Here is a 17,410-nt window from a genome sequence, read left to right on the forward strand (position 1 = left end):
CAGTCCTTGCTCATGCTATAAATCTTAGGCTTGAAAAAGTGAGAAGCAAAAATTGCTTCATTATTATGAAAACAAAAATTCCAAACAAGCTTCCTGTAAATGTTATGATTTTATTTTTATTATTTATTTGTTTGTTTGTTTGTCAAACGTGTATAGGATAATAGTAGTTTGTATAAACACAAAATAAGTAAAAATTAATGATAAAAGAGGACAATAGGACACTAGGACAGGGATGATAGGCATAGTGGTGCGATTATGCAGGTCCCTTACAGACCTCTTAGAAATGGGGAGAGGTCGACTGTAGAGGCACAGTGCTGTGTTTATGCAGGCCCCTTACTGGCATCATAGAAATGGGAGAGGTCGAGAAGAGGGACGGGGTCAAATGGCCGTGGCAGCACGAAGCCTCCCCGCTGCCTTAGGGGGGGGCAAATCTCCACTGTCCGGAGGTTCTGGTTCTTCTGAACCAGACCCAATCCTCCCTGGAGGGAAGGTGATGCAGGGGCGCTACCGGGAGTCTGGTTAGAGGTCAGTATACCCCTTTTTGGACCTTTCTTTTCTCCCCTTGAATTGATATACTCTTGATACTCTTAGGATTTAGTTGTCATGATGGGGAATATTTGTTTCTTTTTTAAGGGCAATTATTATAAAAGTAATGATAATAAATATTACAAAATTGTTGTTAAGGATACATGGAGAAGATTGAAGCACTACTGCCTAAATGATTAGATTTGACTAGAAAAGAAGCAATTTAAAATAATAATAATAATAATAATAATAATAATAATAATAATAATAATAATAATTTATTAGATTTGTATGCCGCCCCTCTCTGAAGACTCGGGGCGGCTCACAACAATAATAAAAACAATATTATAGTAGAACAAATCTAATATTAAAAAACATATAAAACCCTATCATTATTTAAAAAACCAAACAACACATTCATACCAAACATAAAACAAAGTATAAAAGAGCCTGGGGGAAAGGTGTCTCAACTCCCCCATGCCTGGTGGTGTAAGTGAGTCTTGAGTAGTTTACGAAAGACAGGGAGGGTGGGGGCAATTCTAAACTCCGGGGGGAGTTGATTCCAGAGGGCCGGGGCCGCCACAGAGAAGGCTCTTATCCTGGGGCCCGCCAAATGACATTGTTTAGTTGATGGGACCCGGAGAAGGCCAACTCTGTGGGACCTTATCGGTTGCTGGGATTCGTGCGGTAGCAGGCGGTTCTCGAGGTACTCTGGTCCAATGCCATGTAGGGCATTAGATTGGAGGCGATGTAGATGTAAATTGTTTAATCCCAGTATTTTAACTCTGGTGGAATAAGTTATTGAGTTGTGAGTGGAGGAGTGGACTCTTCTTGTGAAATATTTGTGGACTTGATTGTATTAATGTCTGATATGCAGTGCAGGTTCCAAAGAAGTGACCTGTATTCCAGAATTGATCTAACAAATGTTTTGTAAGCTCTGGTTAGCAGTGTAATATTGCCAGAGAAGAAGCTACATAAGATTAGATTAACAATCCTTAGTTGCTTTTTGGCAATGTTATTATAGTGGGCTCTAATACTTAGGTCATTGAATATGAGTACTCCAAGGTCTTTGACAGACTGAGGGTCATTTACAAGTTCATTTCCTCCAAGTTTGTATTTTGTATTCTGATTCTTTTTGCCAATGTGTAAGACAGATCATTTGTTGGTTGAGATTTGAAGTTGCCAGTTGTTACCATTCTCCTACATGATCAAGGTCTTTTTGAAGGGTAGCAGCATTGTCGGTGGTGTTTAACATCAGCAAAGATAATTCAGTTGCTTATAATATGATCACAAAGATCATTTATGTAGAGTATGAAGAGTGTTAGATTTGATATGGCACTTCCTATTTTGATCATGTGTTGTCTGTTAGACAGGAACATGATTATCCAATCATGTTAGGGGTCCAGAGATACCATAGGATTTTAGTTTCAGTAGTAGTTTGTCATGTACTACTAAGTTAAAGGCTTTATTAAAGTCTATGTAAATTGTGTCTATTGTTTTACTTTGATCAAGTTGAGTGGTCCATATATTTTTGCAGTGTAAGAGGTGCAGATTACAAGATATTTTTTTTCTGAAACCAAATTGCTTGTTGAAGAGTAGGTTATTAGTTTCTAAGTGGAGTGTAATTGATTAGTTTATGATTGACTCTATGCCTTTGCAGGTGATGCAAAGAGATTGTAATATAATTTTCCTGTAGTTTTCAACATTACTTGGATCTCCTTTTTTGAAGATTGAGATGAATGTGGCTAATGACCATAGTTTGGGTAAGGAGCTAGTCCTGAATGATTTTTTTAAAAAGTATGCTTAGAGGTTCAGCCAAGATTGTGGAAAGCTTTTTTAAGAAGTATGCACATAGTCCATCAGGTCCAATAGACAGATATGGTTTTAGGTTGCATAATGCCTTTCTAACATTATCTTCTGTAAAATCCATTTGTGTTAGATCATTGAAGTCAATTGTAGTATGGCTAGGAAATATTGGGCATGAGACACTGCTTTGTAGCCATTGTTTACAAAGACTGAGCTGAAGAATGTATTAACCCTGCTGTTCTGTTCGGGTCGTATGTGACCCGAAGCCAAGTTTGAGTCCCTGTAAAAATTTTTCCCTGCATATCTGAAACTTGAAATTTCATGACTATTTATCATTTCAGGGGTTCTCTCTATGAGAATTTTTTTGGGGGGGTGGGGGGCTTAGTTTTTGCTGGGCAAAAAAAGTTACAAATCTTCTGTTCGGGTCACATACGACCCGGACCGAAAACTCTTCATTTGCAGTGCTTATGTTTGGTCTTTTTGAAAGCTTTTTTCACTTGGAAAGTAGTCTGAACATTTCTGCACACAATGATATGAAAATTGAAATGAAAAAAGTAAATCTTATTGGTTTATTTTGCGGATATAATGCACGCCCCCCCCGTTTTTGTGAAATTTTTTTCAATTTATGGATAGTTTTGCTTGCAAAATGCATTCTATTTTACTAAAGTTGGTGTGAGATTGGTAGCTTGAACATTTCTGAATATAAGAAAAATATAAAGGAACTGAAAAAAATGATTCTTATTGGTTTTTTAACATCAGAAATAAGGCCTCCCCCCCCCCTTGGCTGCTTGCAACCATTTTCACTTTTTATTTTTTTATGCTCCAAATCCGAAATATTCTTTAAAATCTTAGGCATTCATTTACTCAATTTAACAATGCTGATCATCAAAAAATATTTTTGGGGTGGTGGCTAATTGTTTTCTGGGCAAAAAAAAATCATAACTTTGAATCTGTTTCTGTTCGTATGTGACCGGACCAAAAATATTTTTTTTAGGTACTTGAATTTGATCTTTTTGAAAACTTTTTCAACTGGAAAACTAGTTTGAACATTTCTGAACATAATGATATGAAAATTGAACTGGAAAAATTGAGACTTATATTTTTATTTTGATCAAAAAGCCCCTCCCCCCATCCTTTTTTAATTTCGTGTCAATTTCTATTTTTTAAGGCTACAAATCCCTAAGGAATTTTCCCCCAAGAGGTTTGATATACTAAATTGAACATTTCTGAATATAAGAAAAATATAAATGAACTGAAAAAAATGGTTCTTATTGGTTTATTTTTGCCACAAAAGGGCCACCCCCCCTCGGCCTTGCTGTATGCCATTATTGTCACTGTTTATACATATTTGTCTAGAAATATTTGGAATATCCTTTTGAAAATCAACCACATTGTAGCCAGAGAACTAATTTTATGAAACAAATCCATTTTACTAAAAAAAAGTATGTAAGTTTGAAATTAACAGCATAATTTTTATATAAATTGAAATAATTGAGGCATACTTTATGTGCAAAATAAACCAATATGCATCAATTTTTCCAGTTCAATTTTCATATCATTATGTTCAGAAATGTTCAAGCTACCAATCCCACACCAACTTTAGTAAAATAGAATGTATTTTGCTAGCAAAACTATCCATAAAGTGAAGACTATTTAAAAAAATGGGGGGGCATGCATTTCATCAACAAAATAAACCAATATGCATCAATTTTTCCAGTTCAATTTTCATATCATTATGTTCAGAAATGTTCAAGCTACCAATCCCATAGCAACTTTAGTAAAATAGAATGCATTTTGTAAGCAAAACTATCCATAAATTGAAAAAAAATTCACAAAAACAGGGGGGGCGTGCATTATATCCGCAAAATAAACCAATAAGATTTACTTTTTTCATTTCAATTTTCATATCATTGTGTGCAGAAATGTTCAGACTACTTTCCAAGTGAAAAAAGCTTTCAAAAAGACCAAACATAAGCACTGCAAATGAAGAGTTTTCGGTCCGGGTCGTATGTGACCCGAACAGAAGATTTGTTATTTTTCTTAAACAGAACAGCATTAAAGAGATTGGCTTTAACTGTTTTCTCATTATAGTCTTTACCATTCAGTCCTTTAAGGGGTGGAATCAGCGGTCCCCAAACTACGGCCCGCGGGCCGGATGCGGCACACTGAGGCTATTTACCCGGCCCGCAGCAGAGTACAAGATTTTACCATATATAATATACTAAGTTCCCGAATCTCCCCTCCACTCTGCTGCTGAGCGTCTGGCGGCGGCAAGGAAGAGGAAAGCCATGGGGCGTGGAGGAAAGCACCCTATGGCAGAGCAGCAACAGTTCCTCTGAGAAAGAAATTAGCCAATTGCTTTCCTCCCCGCCCCCTGGCTTTCCGCCTCCTCCTCCTCCAGACGCTCAGCTGCAGACCGTCTTGGTCCCTCCAGTGCCGCTTTTTTGCTTTTTTTTTTTTTTTGCACCGGTTAGGTTTGCGCGCGTTTGGGCACTTTTGGTGTTGGGGGGGGTCTGCTGCGGAGAGGGAGAGAGAGAAAGAGGGAGACATAGAAAGGGACTGAGAGAGAAAAATAAAGCAAGAAAGAGAGGGAGAGAGAGAACGGGAGAGTGCTGCTTTTTTGCTTCTTTGCTGCCCCGCAGGGAGCCTGGAAGCCCTGCAAGAGCATCTGGAGGGGGCAGTAAACAAGCCATCAGGACCCCCACGCTCTAAATTGTTAACGGCCACAATGTCCCGGCCAGGCGACGGGGAGGCCCTCCCTATGGTTGCCCGCCACCCAGGCCCCGCGCTTGGAGCCGGGGGCGACGGGCCTAGCCTCGGCTTACTTGGCCCAGGCGCGGCTGAAGCGCGGGGCGGAGTAGGCGGCGGCGGCTTCAGGCCCGCCCCTGAGCTGAGCTTCCTTTGGCTTCCTTCGGGGCAAAGCTGCAAAGCTCACCTGCCGCCTCGAAGGAAGCCAAAGGAAACTCAGCTCAATGAGGACCAGCTCTTGGTCCCTTGAAGCTGCCACCACCGCCGCCGCCCACTGCGGAGATCCCTTCGCCCGAACGGAGGCGGCGGCGGGTTCAAGGGACCAAGAGCCGGTCCTTTTCGGAGCTGCGTTACTTGAGGAGATCCCTTCGCCCGGAGGCTGAGGCTGCAACAATTCAGCGCCGAGAAAGACCGGCTCTTGGTCCTTTGAGCCCGCCGCCTCAGTTCGGGCGAAGGGATCTCCGCAGTGGGCGGCGGCGGTGGTGGCAGCTTCAAGGGACCAACAGCCGGTCCTCGTTGAGCTGAGCTTCTTTTGGCTTCCTTCGAGGCGGCAGGTGAACTTTGCAGCTTTTGCCTCGAAGGAAGCCAAAGGAAGCTCAGCTCGGGGGCGGGCCTGAAGCAGCCGCCGCCACCTACTTTGCTCCGCGCTTCGGCCGCACCGAGAGCTCTGGTGGGCGCGGGGCAGCAGGGCAAGCCACGAAGGTGGCGCAGCGTGGGTCAAGCGGGAGGGCACAGCAGTAGTCGTAAGGCGGCGGTGGGGCGGTTGGCTGCAAGGCACCGGCGGCGGCGGCTTGATGTGTTGCAGGACGCCGTACATTGCTGCCGCTGTGCTGGGCATGGGGCTGGCACCTCCATCCTGGAACAGCCAGCGGGCCAGTTCCAGCCCCGTGCCCATGCCCAGCGCAGCGCCAGCAATGTACTACGACCCGACGTCGGTCCCACCGTCTTGGGAGCTTCTGCTTGCAGCCGACTGCCCCGCGGCATGTTGCAGGGCAGAAAAAAAAAAGAAGAGAGGAAGGAAGAGAGAAGAAAAGGAGAGAGAGAGAAAGAAAGCAAGAGAGAGAGGGAGAGAAAACAAGTGAGGGGGAGGGAATGTGAGAGAGAAAAAGAGAAAAATGAGAAAATGATGGAGGGAAAGAACGAGGGAGAGGGAAACAAAACAAATGAGAAAGAAGGAAAAAAAGGGAGAGGGAAGAGAGAAGTGGGAAGGAGGGAGGGAGGGAAAGAAGGAGAAATGGCAGGAAAAGGAAGGAAGGAAAGGAGGAACGAAGGAAGGAAGAACAAATGGAGGGAACAAGGAAGGAAGGAAGGAAGAATGAAATGAATGGAAGGGCGAAAGAAGGAAAGACTTTTGGGGGGGGGGTACATTTTTTTTAAATTTTTCTCTCAACATACATTCAAACAATACAATGTACCATCTAATTTTCCCTGAATAAAATGCGGTATTTTGTCAGTAACTAATATCAATCATCAAAAAAGTTGCAAAAGTTTTTTTTCTAATGTTGTCATCCAGGTACATACTTTTCTTTTAATTAAATTCCCTCCTTAATGTTCCTTCAAAAAGTACAACACCAATTATATTTCTAACTTATTAATCATTATGCCAAAGTGCTTCCTTTATATATTTTTCTATAAATATTTTTATACATTTTTCTATAAACCAATAAAACCTTGTATAGCCAATCAGATGTTAACAAAAGAAAATTAAAAACAAAACATAAACATGTATGAATTTCAGACTTCTTCCCTCCCTCTAAATAGTACATTCCCATTTTGTTTTTTTATGTTAAAATAAGGTATGTGCAGTGTGCAGAGGGATTTGTTCATAGTTTTTTTTATAGTCCGACCCTCCAACAGTCTGAGGGACAGTGAACTGGCCCCCTGTGTAAAAAGTTTGGGGACCCCTGGGTGGAATGGATCTTGAGTCTTTGATTGGGTTGTTTACAAAGTTATAGAAGGCATGTGTGGACTTTGTGCATAGAAGGTTTACTTCTTGATTGATGTGATAATTGGTGCATTCAGTCTTTATCTGGTGGCACAGATTTTTGTAGCATCTTTTAAAGTTTGCAACATAGCCTGTTTTATTTTTTCACCAAAGAGATCTTTTTTTGGATTGGAACTTCCTTATTTTTATGGGTAATTTATTTTTCTTAGTTTTGGTGATTATTAGTGGTACATATAATTTAATAATTCTTTGGATTTCGACCAAAAATATATTGTGGTAGTCTTTGTCAGTATTACAGCCAGAGAATATTGTATGCCAATCAAGAGATGAGAGGTCAGCGTCTATGATATCACAGTTGGCTTTTTCAAAGTTGTAATTTGTTATCCCATCATTGAGGTGGTTTCTGTAAGGACATATATTGACACAAAAGTCAATCATGCTAGGGTCACTGTTGGAAAAGGGTTCTTTTATTTGTAAATTGAGTGTAAACTGTTGCAGAAGATGAGATAAAGACAATTGCTGAGTCTAGTATTGTCTGTTACTAGTTGATTTAGCCCTAGACTGGTAATAGCATTGTAAAGGGTTGAATGTATGGATTCTCTTGTACATTCATTTAAAGTCCAGTTTATATAAGGTAGGTTTAGGTCACCAAGAAATGTAAGGGGATGTAGATAGGAGGCTGCCCATGTTAGTAGTGAGGTTAGTTCATTCAGTTGTGTGATGTCATAATCAGGGGCTCTATAACATAGTAAAAAGCGAAGTGAAAGATTTTTTTTTAAGCCTCTCACTATTCAAGCTTTCCGCTGTAGATTTAAATATTAATTAAAAAAGCCAAAAAATCTTTCTGTGGTAATGCAAACAGAAAATTGTTTTGACTGAGAAAATATTACAATTTATGATTAGCCAAAGAAAGCATCAAAAATTGAAGTGTGATATATGAAAAAAATGTGGCACTTCTTTTTTCTTTATTTCTAAAATTACATGGCCACCAATCTCAACTGAATAACTCTGGGTGGCTAATATAATTATTCTAAACATTGACTTGATATTCATTTCCAGATAGAATTCCGTCATCACAGCAAACTCTAAAATAATATAAATGCAAGTTATGTTCTTAGTAACACCGCAAATAACTAGCCGCTCTGCGAGCACCTGCTGAATAGTGATAGTAAAACACAAACAGGAGAATTTAACCCTTCTCAGGTCGAGGACCAAGAAAAACGTCTTCCTAAACCTGCAGATTGCTTCAGAAAAGTGAATCAGGAAAGAATGTGTGATGAATGAAAGTGGAATAAATATACATATGTTGACTGGTATGAAATAACTATATTGTGGGAATTTGGTCACACAGGAAGAATGAAAAATAATTAAATGAAAAACAACACTGGAAATGTTTAAGAAGATATTACACAACCATTGGTCTGAAGTGGTATAGAGTTTCCTGCCTAAGCAGGGAGTTGGACTAGAAGACCTCCAAGGTCCCTTCCAACTCTGTTGTTCTATTCTAAATGGCAAAACAAATAGATGAAGGAAGAGGGTAAAGTTCAAAAGAAAAGGGAAGACTGAGGAAGTCAAATTTAGATGGAATTAATGAGATCCTCATAGAAAGGTGATGATTTAATGAATAAAAGAATATATGGATATTATTATTATTATTATTATTATTATTATTATTATTATTAATATTTATTAGATTTGTATGCCGCCCCCTCTCCGCAGACTCGGGGCGGATTTGGTGAAGACAGAATAGATAAACAAACTATTTTTAGTTATGTTTCCTTTCCTTGCCTCTAGACTCATGCTATTACAGTATGTTCTTGGGTTTATTGTTTTTACTTCTTAACTAATTAGATCATTCCAGGTCACATGATCTGGTTATTCAATGTTGAACTACCTGTCTCTTTATCTCCTTTTCTTCTCTTGCTCTGCTTTGCCCACATTCTACATTCTTTCTCAATTCCAGATGACAATGCACCAAAGCAACCCCAGCTACAGTAGTCCTTTCACAGAAAGACGGTGCTTGTGATGGGAGAAGCCCAGAACTTTCAGACTGGATGGAGACAAACACTGTGTGAAGTCCAAAGATATTTCATGAGACAAACACTGATCCCCAAACCCACATAACTTTAGCCTTAGACTTCTGTTGACCTCACTCCATTCCTAAGAGATCTGTAAGGGGTGTTGTTGTTAGCTCTGGCCCAGCTCCTGCCCCAAGGACTGTGGATGTGGGGGAGACATCCACATGCTGCAGGCCTGTTTTGCTCCTGGTGGAATCTGTTGATGAAGGCTCCTCTGATCAAGAAGACATGAGTGACATGGAGGAGGAGAGTGTGGCAGACAGCTCAGAAGGAGATCAATTATCTAGCTCCTCCTTGGATTTGGAACAAGAGTTAATGATACAGCCACACATGCGGAGAGCGATGCATAGGCAGCAACAACTGAGAGATTATTATCAAAGAAAATGAGGCCACCTGTGGTTGGGTGGGGCTGTGGTAATTAGTGAGGTTGCAATAAATAGCAGCCTGTGGGTTTGGCCATTGTGGAGGATTATCTGATCGTTGTGACTTTTGTGTGCTGCTTTTTCCCCACTTTGAAACTAAACCAGAGCAAAGTGTGTTTCACTTTGTGAAAGAAGAAGGACTGTGAATTGCCTCACAGCTGCAAGCTAAGTATCACAGAACTGATAAGGGACTTGTACAAATTACCAGTTTGTTTGGAGACAAGTGCTCTTTGGTATAAAAAAAGAGTGCTTCGTTTATTTGCATTTTCGGTATAAAGAACATTGTTTTGAATTTTCAAACGTGTGTGTGTGTGTCTGAAATTGTATCTGTGCATTTTCGGGAGGATTCTACCAGAGAGCTCGACAGAACAAAGGGGAATGCTTAAGCGTACCAGCGTACCTACTGTCCCTGTCCTACTCTCTCCCTTTTTTTCCATACCCATTTACTATGTTCATATTTATCTTTATACTATACCCATTTTCTTGTTCATATCAACATCATCATTAAACAAGATTAAACAATTTTGATGAAAACAAATTGGAGAAGCTGATGGTACGATGGAATAAGGTGAAAGATTATATGTTGAATAGAATTTGTGATGAAAATGTGAGAAATAAACTCCAATCACTCTTTGAATAGTAAACAAATGCAAATTAGAGCTAAGGAAATAAAAGAACATAAACTAGTAAATATTTGAACCCCCTAATTGGTGGTGGTGGTGGTGGGTATTGTCAGTCGGGTGATGGGCACATGCACTGTGCACTGTTTTATGTTTGTTTTATGTTATATACAAATGTGCAAAACCAATAAAAATATTATTTAAAAAAACATCATCATTAAAGAAGGTCAAGAACTGGAGTGCACCTGGCCTGAATGAATTGCATGGTTACTGGTTAAAACACCTGACCAACCTCCATCACTGCATGGCCACTCAATTTGATAAAATACTTCAAAGTGCAACAAGCGAAGAATGGCTATCAGCTGGCTGAACATACTTGATAATGAAAGATCCAGAAAAGGGCACAGAACCAAGCAACTATCACTCGATTACTTGTCTGCTAACAATGTTCAAACCTTTTACAAGAATGCTGGCAAATTCAGTATTCAATCATCTGGTGGAAAACTGTTTGTATCCCGTAGAACAGAAAGGAAATTATAAAAGATCAAGAGGGACAAAAGATCCATTGCTTGTTGACAAAATGATGCCAAAAAATGCAAAACAAAGAAAAAAATTAAATATGGTATGGATTGATTACAAGAAGGCATTCAACTCTTTAACCCACATCTGGATTAACACCTGTATGGAAAACTTTGGAATCAACAAAAAGTTCTGTACATTTTTTAAAGTAAATATGAAAAAATGGAAAACAGTTCTGACAGCAAATGGGGAGAACATTGGCGAAGTCAATATCAGATGAGGAATCTTCCAAGTGGATTCACTTTTACCACTACTGTTCAACATCACATTAATCCCACTGACAATAATCCTACAAAACACAAAACTGGGATACCAAACTTCAAGCCAATATGGCAAGACTTAAAAATGTATGCAAAAAGTCAAGCCAATATGGATGACTTAAAAATGTATGCAAAAAGTCCCACTGAACTTAAATCAATACTAAACACAGTTCAACTGTTCAACACTGACATCAAAATGAACGTTGGACTTGAAAAATGTGCTATATTATCTATGCAGCAAGGAAAAATGAAAAAAAATTGAAGGAATAGAACTGAAAGAATAATAGAAGAGGGCTATTACAACTATATCAAACTGTAGAAGAATAAAAACGAAGTTTGGATGATTGTGTGAACCAAAGTACAGAAAAATTGCTGCAGGCTGTGAAAATGGAGAACATTATAAAAGCAACAGAAAGAAAGGAAAAATATAAGGAAAAATAGCTGGGTGACAGATTAAATAGATGGAAAACCAAAACGTTGCATGGACAACACTTGAAAAACATTGAAGGAAAATATAATGACAACCTTACATTACACAAAGATACAAAAATCCACTGACAACCCAAACTGCCAACTTTGAAATGATTAAATGTGTAATCTGTCCTGATTCTCCCAATTGTTTATTCATGCTTACTTCCATATTTGTAAATCTGTACTCAATTTTCTTTTTGATAGTAATTAGATCTCTTCTAACTGATGCCTATTGTGCATTGATGCAGTAACACTCTTCCCTAATTCTTCAAAAATCATTTGTAAAGTCTCTGGTGTATTTGGTATCCTTCTTTAGATGATCCTATCCCCCCTTCTGTAACTTTTGCAGAAGTTTTTTTCCTAAACTGAAATCCAAAAAGGAGAAATAAATAAGAGCTGTTTTTCCTCTGTCCGTGACTCTTTAATCCTTTCAGCATCCTGTACTTTTGTCATCACATGACTTTTCACAACTTCCTATTTCCTTCTTTTCCCCACTTAATCTCTTTGTTTAACAAGTAAGTCAATCATCCTCTTTAGCAAGTTTAAACAATTCTCTTTCCCAGAGTGTTTTGTATTATTTCTATAATTAATTCAAAAGTATAAATAAGGCAAAACTCCAATTTAACTGTCCCCTTAGTCCATTTTAACTTATACTTTTAATAATTCTGTCAAGGTTTTTGTTTGTTTGTTTGTTTTTATTCTTCTTTAGATTTGTAGAATTGTATCCTATAACTTTTCCCACAGATTGAAGGTACACTAACCTGGGTGCCTTAAAGCTTAGCATTACCTCCCTGGTCTTTAAACTATTTGTTTCCCAGCCTAGGAAAGACACAAGCTTCTGCTGCTCATTTAATGGATCTTTGTAAATTTACTGCAATTTATACTCATAACCCAAGATGATGTGTCATATTTTGGATTGCTAGCAGCCCTTTGCAATCTCCAAAACGGAGCGCCCATCATTATTCTAATGTGAGGGAAGGCAACCTGATACAATCCAGGTGTTTTGAACTTTGCTCCAACCAGCATGATCACTAAAGAAGGAACTAAGAAAGTGGTCCAATATGAGAAGATCATTAAGAAGTCTAATATCATCTTATATGGTATTCACATGTAGTAAAAGGTAGCCACTGTTGTATAATCAATACTTAGCCAAACCTGTACATTTCCCATAAGCTGGGCAGAAGGGAGGGTGGATTGTTGATATTTTGTTCCATAGACTGAATCATTCTGCCTTCACAGAAATTTAGTGTCTGTCTACTAAGCTTCTTTCCTAACGGTCAATGAGCTCTTTGGAGAGCAATGCAGCTACATTTTTTGGGGGGCGGGCGTTGTTGTCAGCAATTTTCCAGTAAAAAGAATTTCCACAAATATATTGAAATAAACGAGCCATGCTTCAGGCTTTTTGCTTTTTTAATGGTTTTCCTGCACAAACCTCACAAATCCCTCTGGAACAGTAGCTCCTTTCAGTTGTCCTTTGACTTGACATTTTTACTGAGCTATGCTGGAAATTAGCAGATTGTTCATTTATTGAGGTGAAGACAGAGCCCCTAATTTGTCCATCTACCATTGTGTGGTCTTTAAGTTTATTGATTTCAGGGACAAATGAACATTATTGAACATAATGATAGATAATTCTCAATAACCGAGGCCATTATACCACTGAATACAGAGTATCATCTAGGATTCTTCAAGTTAAAAGGAAAGAGGTCTTAATCTTTTTTTTTTAAGAACTACCAACAGAGTGTAGGAATAAGCATCGAATCACAATTTTCTAGTTGTCTTCTAATCTCTGACTGTCCCACATCATTGACCATGCTATGTAGAAGGCCATGTGTCACTTATCTAGTATATGGACTGTCCTGCTTGAATAAACAAATTCAGTTTCACAGCTATGAAACTCTCCAGATGACTGTAGACCATTAAAATAAACCCACTACAATTATATCAGGGAAGCATTATGAAGATAAAAATAGGGAAATAGAGAGAAATGTAGCTAATATCTCCACACTGCTTCTTGGCAGAGTAGGACTGGGTGTCAGAACAACATAATCCCATTTCTTATCTGTTTATGTTGATATATGTATGAGAGAGAGGGGTGGTGTTTGTATATTTTTGGCTCCAGATTGTGATTCTTTAAGGGTATTATTCCCACATGCTTTTCTGTTTATTGGTATTTTGCTCTATGTTCCTATCACTCAGCATTAAGTGGATAGCCTATGCTGATAACCATTTGCTATAAAACCAGTTTCATTTCACAGTAATGATGCATAGTACTGACTGAAACAAGCTGTTCCATTGAACCAGATTGAACTAGCTTCATGAATAAATGACATTGAGTCAAAAGAAAGCTTACAGCATTCCAGTCCTCCAACTGCAGATTTTAATAGTTAAGCTAGCATTTATACATTTTCCAAAATACATCAAAGGATAAAGAAACAGTTGAACTCGCATGTTGAAGTTGGTTGGGAAACTGCTTTGAAAAATATTATTTTGCGGCGTGCCAGAATTTACATTGGCAAAAGGTTTCTTAAATGTTTCAGGTTGGTGTAAACTGAATGATACTTGGACATTAGAGATTGACAAGGCACGTTTACACAAATTGCTCTTGTGGTAACATAATCCCTTCACATGAAAGCATCTCGCTCACTCCTACAAAAAACCTCAAGACTTACAAAAAGTTTTTTACATGGAAGAACTGGAGGGAACACTATTAATAAATTCACCAAATATTGCAATTTTTAACCTATCATTTAAAAAAAAACCCCCATGAATAGCATATTCAGTTGTATTATGGAAGTTACTTAATATCCCATACTGTCATTCCATCAGAGATTTTATTTTCATTTTACCATATGTCATGAAAAAATATTTCCCTATCCAAAAGCCATGCAAGTTAAATAATAACCTTAGGTCAAACAGGTTTTTCTGAAGCCTTTAGCATGCATTAAAACTAAGACAGTGATTAACTACTCAGATGGAACAATAAAAGTTTCACAAGTAAAACCAGGCAATAAACTTCAGAATCTCAGCTGAGGACCATTCAAAGGAGATCCAAAGGGAATTTCACAAGTTTTCATTACTGGGTCAAAAGGTATCTTTCAAATATCTTTTAGATTCCTGAACTTCTCAACCCCGAAAAATGGGATTTTGGAAAGGTAAGACTAATGTGGGGAGGTGCACAGTCTCTACTGGCTCAAGATAATCTCATCACTTCTCAGATTAAATTGCAAATTTTAATGCTTCCTTTCACCACCATCTCACCTTCCCCCCCCCTCCTTTGTTTTAAAAGTTCCTCTTCTATAAAGAGATTTAAAACACGTGGCAAAAAGAAGAAGGCAAAGAAATCAGACCTTACCTAGAACAAGCCAGAGGAAAAGGTCAGTGCTCCTGTTTGGCTAAGCTCAGCATTTTCGCTTTCATTCTGTGAAAGCTGTGAAGAAGAGAGGGAGAGAGAAGGGGAGTTCTGAAGTGCTAAGATCTTCCTCTAGAGTTTTAATCGCTCTCTTCCCAAGATGCAGCTTAACAAATGCCACTGTGTTCTGTCAATATTTGTAGGCAGCTTCACCGAGGGCTGGCAGCCAAACGCACATGGTTTAAAGAACCAAGAGCCGAAAACTGACACCGGGACCAACTCTCCTGCCTTTGTCTCTTTTAAGGTGGTGCCCAACTTGTCATCTGAGTTTCTGGCTGCACACAGGCGCCGCACAGAGATTCCACCCCCTTGGACAAAAATAATAACAGCCATGTGTGACTTTAATTATCTTGTTTGACAAGCGGAGTGACTTTCACGTGATGGTGCCTTCAAAAGTTGTAGGCAGGGGCTTTTTGTTTTGTTTTTGTTTTGCTTTGTGTTTTGCTACAAAAGTGGCTGCCCTTTAAATGTATTTTAATTGACTGGAATTTAGAAAGAATCTCATTTGGCAGGAATTTCACTTTGGAAGCACGCCCTTTAGCAGCTGAAACAGGTCCCCATGACTTGACCAAAAAGAGATTGCTGGAAAATCATTGGTTCACCACCACCACCACATAAGGGGGAAATTCAATCATGGAATTAAAATTATGTTGTTACTAATTTTTGGCATATTGTCTTTCAATTAAGTGAGAAGTCATTAAAAGGGCATGAATCAGAAGCCATTCTAGCAAAACACTGTAAAAATGTTCTCAAAGGGTTCAAAACTGGAACAAATCATTATTCCTTGGATGCCGAGAATATATTTTTTTCTCTCTCCTCATTGTGGAAGTTATTGGAAGTTATTTCCCATCAATCTCTGGGAGCTTTGTCACCTATTCTGTTATCAATGGATCATCCTGGCTAGTTTTGCTGTTGTTTTATACCACAGTTCTCTTTGTGACTGCAGCGAAGTCGAAATGACAGAATATTTGATTTTTCTTGGCATCAGTCCCCAGGACTCTGAAAAGTTACACTTTTATAACTGTATTGTCTTCTTCTAATTGTTGCATTATGAGGCTGCAGCCAAACAGGCTCCCATTTCAACACTTCATCCCACTGAATAATTGGGAACTGCTGTGCTCTATAGAATGACAACAAAATATGTGCATATGCATATTTACTCATATTTCAATATATACTTTATCCCAAATGAATGGGGCTACTTGCAAGAAATTTTACACAGAACTATGAACTAGATTTGGCCTCTTATTGCTATGTTTACTTTTGATTTGGCATGATGATCCACCTATTGAATCCTTCCTCAACACCTAGATGGGCAGATGTTTGTCCATGGTGGTTTAAATAGAGGTCTTTAAACTTGGCAAGTTTAAGACTTTGTGGACTTCAACTCCCAGAATGCTGCAGCCAGTATGGGGATCCCTGGTTTAAAAGGTCTCAAGACAGAACAGAATAACAGAGTTGGAAGGGACCTTGGAGGTCTTTTAGTTCAACCCCCTGCTCAAGCAGCAAACCCTATATCTGTTGTGAATGCTCCTCGTCCAACTCTGGTAATGATAGATTCTGAGGAGGATGAGCCAGGCCCATCTCTGGGCCAGTGGTATTGCCAGCTGATGCAGAGAGTGAGAGTGAAGGGAAAATAGACCTGGATGAACCTGAAGGACCACAAGACGTGGCAGATATGCCAATGACAATAGTTTCTGACTTAGAGGGGAGGAGGAAGAAGAGGAAGATCATGAGCCTTTGCTAGATGCTCGCTTTAGAAGACTAAGAAAAAGACAAGAATACGTGTATGGCAGTTTGTTAACTCTAAAGAATTGTTGACCACTCCTTATAGGTATTTAAGGTGGTGCATGGGTAATCCGGGGTGGAGTTTCAATGTTGTGCAATGGAGTCGGATGCTGTTTAAGGTTTCAGCCAGATTGCATTAGCCGAGTCGAAGTCCACATGTCATAGAAGAGCCAACTTTGCCTACCCCTGCACTAGCCAATTGTTATTTTCCTGCTAAAATCCTTGGAGTAAAAGTGCCCTGTCTGAGGAGATGCTGGGAAGCTTTAAAAGTAAGTATGTGAAACTGGAGACTCCTTATCTAATGAAGGAATTCTCAATTAGCTTTGATCTTTGGCAGCAACCTAGCCATGGAACCATTATCTTTTAATTGCCTTCACTAAGAAACTGACCTCACATGCATGAATTTGGCTTGTATAAATGAGACTTTCCATATAAAAAGACTGATTTGAAACATCAGCACGTGGATTCCTCCTTTGTTTTCAAGCTGTAGGCCCAGGATAGAACAATATCAGGGGTGGTAAAACTTTTTTCCTTCAGGGCCAAAAACACATGTGCGCATGCTATCGTAAGTACACACATGTCCACGCCCATAATTCAATGCCCCCATGCGCCCCCAGCCTTCCCCACTTCCTGACTTCTAATGGGCCTAGTAGGCCCATTTTTCACCCACCCCAGGCTCCAGAGGTTTCCCCCTAGAGCCTCTGTGTGAGCTGAAAATAAGCTGGCCGGCATGCACATGTTTGCTGGAGCTGAGCT

At 39.3% G+C, this 17,410-nt stretch overlaps 1 protein-coding gene across 1 annotated transcript in view; it reads right to left on the bottom strand.

The window, feature by feature from the left end:
* The window catches only part of NCKAP5 (NCK associated protein 5), an 845,077-nt gene extending 829,930 nt beyond the window's left edge, over window positions 1-15,147 (bottom strand). Inside the window, exon 1 of the mRNA XM_070731175.1 lies at window positions 14,810-15,147. The gene's annotated coding sequence lies outside the window, so the exon portion shown is untranslated. The remainder of the gene's footprint in view (window positions 1-14,809) is intronic.
* Window positions 15,148-17,410: the final 2,263 nt, after the last annotated feature.

The sequence above is a fragment of the Erythrolamprus reginae genome, chromosome 1 (assembly GCF_031021105.1).
Source record: "Erythrolamprus reginae isolate rEryReg1 chromosome 1, rEryReg1.hap1, whole genome shotgun sequence".
Lineage (NCBI taxonomy): Eukaryota > Metazoa > Chordata > Lepidosauria > Squamata > Dipsadidae > Erythrolamprus > Erythrolamprus reginae.